Genomic DNA, 8,727 nt, shown 5'->3' on the forward strand with positions numbered 1-8,727 from the left:
ATTCTCCATTATTGTATTGTACTCTATATGTATAAGAGTCATGATGAAAATTTTATGGATGATATCAGCATTTTTTATGAGATTTATGAATTGAAAGTGAATTATTCATTTATCTTGTACTTGGTTTAAGTGGTATTGTATAAAAAAAAATTTAAAAAAAATTGTTCTTTGTTTCTTTATTTATTTCTTATGTATAGTGTGGCATTACATCCAACATTGATAAAAAGAAGACAAAGTGATGTTATAGTAAGGAAACAGTCAAGGAAAATACCAAGGCTAAGTGGAATGGACATGGCATGTCAATTTCAACCATCACTGATCCATTGGTCAAGTTTACAGTGAGAGTTATTGTACACAAATTCTACCAGTCGAGTTGATTGAACAATGTGTTGTGTATGGTAGTAGATTGGGCTTGGAAGATTATGATGAAAGATTATGAATATGATCTTGCCAAGATCCATTACTGATAACTAGAAGAGAGCCTATTATCAATTAGAAAGAAAACAATTCAATGTGTAAGTTTCGATCATTAATACTATGTATTTTATTTTATACTCAAATTTATTTTGCTACTATCAGAAATGTTGTATGGGAATAAGGAAAACTTTCTACAAGGTAGATAAGTGAGTATATTGAAGATTTGGGAGATAATTTTGAGAATTTTTTAGATAGATATTTTGATGAATTCAAATAGAAAATGAGGAAAAGAACTAGGATTCTACATTCTTAGTTGAAAATTACTACAGTGATCTGTGTTTCCTAGTTGACACTAACTATACATATGTATATGTAGTTATGTCAAGGATGACCTTGCTTAAACCTTTTTCATATGAAATTGATATTGATGGTGTGAGTGTAGAAATTACTGCACTACTTGCTAAAGTAGTTGATTACACTACTTACTAAAGTAGTTGATGCAAAGGTTGAGCCCTTTGGGAAATATTAAGAAGAAAAGGCAAGAATAATTATGAATATTAAGATTGCTTCTACCAAAAAAAAAAAAGAGAAATAAAATGATTGAAGACCCAGAAGGGAAGATAGGCACACAAAATAAAGGAAAAGGACCTTTAATGATTACACAAGGGCTTAGAGAGGACCAAGAGAGTGAAGGTGATGTAGAGGAAGAGGATCAAGAAAGTATAACAAAATGGGGAAAATCCCTAACACCTATCACCCCACTAGCAAAGAAGGCTAAAATAGTCAAAATAATTGAGCCTAAGGTAAGAAAGAATGTCAAGAAGGTAACATCCAAGCCCCTCTGTCCTCTTGCACCAATATGACTGAGGACTGGTGAAGTATCAATAGCCATTGTTGAGCCACCATTGAAGAAGGGTGTTCTAAATATTATCAAACCTAGTGACACAAGTGTAGAAAAAGGAAAATTGACAGCCACCAAAAGTAAGTCAAAGAGGAGAAAATTGAAGCACAAGAAAATGTCAAAGAGGAAGATGTAGAGATTAGGATTGAATTTGATGAACTGGGTCACCAATAAGTTTCCATGCATATTAATCCTATTACTATTGATGAGGTATGCAAAAACATTAGAAATTCTATGGGCTTATCAGGTTTCAAGTTTATCAAGTTTGGAATATTAAGTTCTATAGAGAAAACTAAGGTGGAGGAGGCCATAGTAGAGATTATGGAAAAATTCAAGCTAACACCTATAGAGATAGAAAGCAATATTCCCACAAAATTTTCTAATAGAATTGTTGAAAAGTGGAAACAAACTACATTAAATGAAAATCAAATAAGAGAAAGGATATTAGCTAAAATTATGTTTGAGGTAATAACTAAACAAAAGACAAAATTATTGGAGAAGTATAGGAATATATTTGTTCCTAAACATAGGGCATTCATGATATTACAAAATAGAGTTGAGGCTATTGTACAAAAAAATAAATTATTGTGGAAGAGCAGGCTTGGACTAACTACATGAGACACTGACAAGGATAAAGGAGTTTAATAGGAAAAAGAACAAGATATTGTAACTATTGAAGATGATGATAGTGATGAAAAAAATATAGGTGTGCCAAGCCCACAAGGAAATATATCCCCTATTCATGCATCTACACCAAACACTCCTATGATTCAACAAATAAAGGACTATCCTAAGACATGAGAAATCCAAGTTCAAGTTTTTTATTTTGATGAACAAGTAAAATAGATTGAGCAACAAATCCAACAAGACTTATAGACCAAAAAATTGGTAATAGAAGCTGAGGAGCCAAAAAGAGAAGAAAGAAAAGGAATCAAATGTAGACTAGTCTACTATAGGTCAATAAGGACCACATGTCTTAGTACCTTAAGATGAGGGAGATAAAGATATTGTGCTGAAAGAAGAGGAGAAGGAAAAAGAATAAGATATGGATAAAGGTTCACAAGAAGTGCTAAGTGTGCAAGCTTACCCTCTAATCTTAGGAATTTTGGATCCCACATTTGTCCATCAACTGAATGGCCCTAAAGATAAAATTACATTGAGTGCTACCATAGTTGTCTCTAGCACTGACACACTATTTAGACTGAGTGGTGAAACCCCTTCACCCACTCTAGCCCTAGTTGTATCAAGCAATAGGACACTCAAGAAGGGAAAAGGAGAGAAGAAGAAGGTTAGTTCTTTGGGTACTACTGTTACCTTAGATGAAGTTATTTAAATACCATATTGGGATTTGAAGAATCTTGTGTTTGAAAAAATTGTATTATTACAAGATATTTTGGCAAGAAAGAAACAAAAAGAGGATATGAAAAGGGAGAAACAACAAAATAATGTGTTGCATGATATCAAATCCATATTTTTTGATTCTTTTGATATTTAGAATATTAATGCATGTGACCTAATTATCTCCAAGTTAGTATAAATTGTTAAGAATGTTGACACTAAGTATATAGAAAAAGATAAAAAATTAATGGCCTGCTTAGAGAAAAAGTTTAAGGTATTGGAAAAAGTTTTTACTTTGATTTATTTAAGGAAGGTTGAACTGTCAGTACTTGTACAGAATCTGGAAGAAGTTTTAAAGTAAATACAAGATCTATATAATATTATTTGTGACATGCCCAATTCACCAATGAATTTAAAGAAAGAAATCACAAGATTTAGGATGATATGCAATTATCAAGATACACACTCTCTTGCTCTCTTAGTCATCTTAATCAAGTTCCATGCATTATAATAGATTGTTATATACATAAGGGAGGTTGTTTGAGCTACATATAGTAGATAGAAGAATGAGGGCCAAGCTTATCTCCATACAATCATGTTGATACCTCACTTGGAGGTCATGCAACAAGAGTTGGCTTCAACAAAGGATCTGGTTAAAAAAGATCATAATCTTTCTATTATTGATAGCTTAATTGACTTATCTATGATTTTGGGGATAAAGATTAATGTTTTGGAAACTGTAACAGCCACATCGTATCATGCTCTTGCCATGATCATTCAAATCCATAAATCATTCATTGAAAAATATGGTTTGATTCCATCGAACCAACCCCAAAAAAAAAACATAAGTGACAAAATCATGGGGGGAAGATAAGAAAGAAATAAAGAAATAAAGAGAAATCAAATAAATAAATTGGATAAAAATGATACCATTAGAGATGTAGAGCTCAAGTGAATAATAGAAGAACATAAGTCTAAACAAAGGTATGAAAAGCTACATTAAACTATTTGAGTCATGTAACACATGTACTTTATATGAGTATGTTGTAAACAAAAAATTAAAGTCTTATAAGGATTGATTCATAGGCATAGGGGGAGTACTATCATTTTTATATACTAAAATGATGTAATCATTACAAAGTATTTTTACCACTAATGTCAAAGGAGGAGATTGTTTATCTCTCTAAGTTTTTTTGTCTATTAGTATTAAACACTTGGTCATATACAAGGTAGAGTTGGTCAGTCATCATTGCGATCGAGTCACTCTATACAAGTTAAGTCATGTATTTGTAAAGACTTGTAAATAACCATGTACATACTAAAATCTTTAGGAGAAAATCAAGTATTTGGTTGCCAAGTATTACTAAGAAAGCCAAGTTTACTAAATGTTGAGAACATATGTTATATGGATGTTGGTCATACAAAAGGGTCTAAGTTAGATGAGGCTGAGTACCAGTAGGAAGAATAGTTATGATTGAGCATCAAAGATAGTATGTGTTAGTAACACAGAGTGAACATGAATGTTTGAAATGGAACTAAATTTGAGGTAAACCATTTGAGCCAACACATTATCAACATTTAATGATTGTAGATTTTTCTATAGATTTTGTTACATGTATTGACATGGATTGTTGATCCTTGTAAGGAAGGATAACCAATTAGATGAAGAGGGAAAAAGGGAAATATCTAGATCATTGATCATATTCTAGAAGACTCTATGGATGTCTTTAAAAGGGAATATCCAAACCCTATTTGAATAGGGTACAAAAAAAGGAAGTGAAGTATTATGTGATGGAGTTAGATTTTGGAGGTTACAAGTGAAAGTTGTGAAGTAACAAAGATAGTGACCTAGTGAAGCAATGAAGGATAGAGTAAAGATAGATTAGATAGGAGGTCAAATCAAATATTAGAAAGAGGAGATTTGTAATAAGCATTGTAAGTTCAAAACAAAAGATCAAATACTAAATTAGTTTTGACAAATTGAATCAGGGTAAATCTATTAACAAAGTGGTTATAATAGACCTATCTAAATATCTTAATAGAGTGGTTCTGACAAACCTATGTAAATATCTTAATAGAGTCCTTACTTCATTGTAATTGTTAATTCCTATAATCAAGGTAAACCTAATTGTCTTTGTAATTCTCCTAAAAGGGAAAACCCCTCACATAGTAGATCATCGTATGTGATCAAATTTTTAGTCCTAGTAGGCTAACTTTTTTACTATAGTAGTGAATATTTTTGGGTGTCATCCCCACCCTAGTTTTACCTTCACCTTGGAGGGTTTCTAGGTAACCAAAATATCTTGTGTTATGTGTCTACATTTTCATGTTGATGGATGAGATACATAGTTAGATCTATTATAGTATTTAAAACTTTAAGTTATATGTTATGCATAATTTAGATATGATATGGATAATGTGGTGAATACAATCAAGTTGTTTGTTACCAATTTAGCCTACCTCCTAAATTGCTATGTTAAGCTTGCTTATATACTGCATTCTATGTTTTAATTTACTGATCATGCATATTATAGAATGGTTTGGATGTTGAATATGAAGTACATAAATCAATAAACTAGAGAAATTGATCATTTTTATTCAAATTACATACAATTACCAAAATAGTATACTTTTATTGAAATATATTTCATAAATATTTCATAAGGTGCAAAATGTTCAAATTTTAGATAGTAGTTGATATAATGCATTTAGGTACCACACAAGTCATGGCAACTCCTAATACACTATCTAAATAAACACATTGCATAAATAGAAAAGTAGTGGAGAAATAAGGGGAAAAGTCTCCATTGCCTAAATGAAAGAGTCATTGATCTTAATGTTGAAGAAGATTTGAGCTCACAACTTCATCTTTGAATAAAACTAAAAAATATAAAGAAGGGTGTTAGTTCATACAAATTGAGAAATGGGAACCATTCCAATTATCTCTACACTACCTAGTGTTCTTACAACATGATTATTTAGATAAATGCATTAAAATATGCAAAGGCAAGAGAAATATTTGAAAGAAAAGAATATTTTATGCTAATAAAATTGTTTCATGTGTAGATATAGGTATGAAGTTTGAGGTTGTTGAAGGATCATGCATAAGATACACACATGAATCCTTTCAACTTAGATTTGTAGATGCCAAGACTAAAGGATTAAGGAGACTATTGAAGGGACACACATAAAATAAAGACATGGAATCTTCTAGTCAAATCATGTATGGGCAAAGATCTTGGGAAGAGCATTGAAGAGGCATACATATGTTACAAGTATGAGACCTTTGGTTGAATCAAAGTAGTTGACTGAAGATTTGAGGAGATTGTTAAAGGGATGTATATCAATTACAAGTATAAAACCTTTCAATCAAATCATGAAGCAAAAAGAGGAAAATCATGAACAAAGGCATTAAAGGGGTGAGTCACATTTGATTTGAAACCTTTTGTTTTTACTATAAAAAAAAGTCAAACATTAAAGGATCGAGTATAATAGGCTTGAAACCTTTTGTTACAATAAGTAATAATAAGGCTGAAAATATTAGGTTGTAGCAATGAATCAACAAGTGTGCTAAGACCAAAAAGCTATAACTGGCTGAAAATGTTATCTTCAAAACCTCTACATAAAGTTTAAAGAATGGAGCTCTAAACAACAATCATTATTTAGGACAAAGTAATGTATTATCAAGGGCTGAAATTAAACAAGCATAATGGAGATGTGACAACTATAAGACATAGGACCATCAAAGAAAAAATGAGAAAATGAGATTTTAGTTCCAGTTCCATAGTATCCTATTTACTCAAAAAAAATTGCACTTTGTGCTGGTTCACTTGTACTATATTACTTGGAAGAGTTTGCAAACTGTAATCTTTAGCATTGGCCAACTAAGACATTTAGTTTGGGAAGAACATCACAAGGGATTTATTGTTAAAGCTATGGTGATCATAAATCCAGGGAATCCAATTGGTCAGTTTCTAAGAGAAGCTTATATCAAGGAAATCCTAGAATTTTGTTACATAGAGAATCTCGTATTGTTAGCAGATGAAGTGTATCAAAAAAATATTTATTAGGATCAATGACCATTCATTAGTGCAAAAAAGATGTTGATGAATATGGGCTTACCTTTTAGTAAAGAAGTCCAACTTTTGTCATATCTTACCATTTCAAAAGGATATTGTAGTGAGTGTGGACAACATGAAGGTTATTTTGAAATAACAAATATTTCTCCAAAGATAGCTAATGAAATATACAAAGTGGCATCAATATCTTTAAGTTCTAATGTACCAGGATAATTTGCATAAATTTGACTAAAATCAGTCACATGACTAATAGTAGTTAATATCCAACCATTTATAAAGCTACTAAATTTACTACTAAACAATTTTAGTCACTTATTTATCTCTAATTTGATCATTGATTTAGTCACATGTTTAGTAGTATATTTAATCATGTATATAGTTGTATATTTGATAGTTTATTTAGTCCCATACATAGTGGTATATTTAGTATCATATTTAATCACATATTTGGTAGTGTATCTGGTCATAATAGAGCATGATGGAATCAAACCACCATCCTCCTATTTGTAAAGTAGGTGCTCTTCCACTAAGCTAGCACCCTTTAAAGTATACATAATAAATTATTATTTGTTTCATTTAATTCTCAATATAGCACCCAAAAAGTTTATGGACTTGTATTTATTGAAATGGGGGCAATAAAGAAACATCCAAACAAGTTGATAGTTTAAAGGCTCCTTTTATTTCAAAAAATAATTCCAATTTGTCAAACTTAAATCAGCCAGAGGAAAAGGGAACATAGTGTGGGCATGCATCTAAGAAACATTTTTGTTTCTAGTAAACTAGCCAAAGTACTAAAAAAGCACCCCCTTAAACAAGAAATGCTTGGACTCACACACAATAATTTAAATTAGTTCAATTAATTTGAGAATCTTTGGATAGTAACTATCCAAAATGTTGGATAAACACAAATAACTACTCTTTCACATTTTCATATATCAACATATAAAATGTCTTTCAATTCTTAATCAATGAAACTAAAACAATCTACTTCTGTAGATGTAGAAGCTAAAACATACAAAGATTTTGATAATCATATATTTCACATATTCTATTGGATCTTTCTAAAAGGGAATAAAGTGATTTAGATGGTTTCTACATTAGGAATTTAGTTATTCATTACTAACGTAAAGTGACAAAACTCTTCCTATAAGGTTTAAATCAAATTACCCATGAAAATAAAAATATTATTCCAACTTTGGTTTAAATCAAATTACCTAGGAAATAGCTATAATTGTTAAATTTATTTGATAACCAAATTCTGAAAAAGTTTTCAAATAATGGAATCAAGCCAAGAAACACCTCTATGCAAAGGTCAAATTATATTTATTTAACTTCTCCTAGATTAATATCCACCAAATGTTAACTAATCTAAAATTGTCTAATCAGACAATCAACAAGTAAATCAGTCTAAAATGGCAATAAATCACATTCCATAGTCCATGATGATGAAATCACATTGAAATAATAATTAAAATGAAAAGATAATATAAGGTGGTAATTCATAACCTATAAGTGAAAACTAACCTTTAAACTTAGTTTGAAGCCTATGGTGACCTAGAGGAATCAATATGAGTCTACCAAAAAAAAAGAAATCTTATTGAGGCCTCAAGCGTTGGTCACATAAATCATTCAGATGCAACCCCTATATTACGTCTTCCCAAAAGGCCTATTTACACATGCCAAGGGTGAAATTTCCATTAGTTGTGAACCACTTATCCATTGGAGACATTTGTAAAAAATGTTGAAATAGATATTGAAGAGATACCAAAGGCCAAATAGAGATCCTGACTATGAGGTCTTTGTAAGCTTACTCTTTACATCATCATCAAAAAAATTATGGCCCCATCTTGTTGAGTTTCCCCTACTCTAACACAAACATCTTTAAGGGGCTTGTTCTCATACTTCTTAAGAGTTGAACCCAAAATAGCACATGAACTTAATTTAGCCTCTTTTAGTTGTCTAAGAAAACTACAAATAAGGGATTTTTCCTTT

Source organism: Cupressus sempervirens, chromosome 8, assembly GCF_028749045.1.
Source record: "Cupressus sempervirens isolate cs-2001-9-10 chromosome 8, ASM2874904v1, whole genome shotgun sequence".
Lineage (NCBI taxonomy): Eukaryota > Viridiplantae > Streptophyta > Pinopsida > Cupressales > Cupressaceae > Cupressus > Cupressus sempervirens.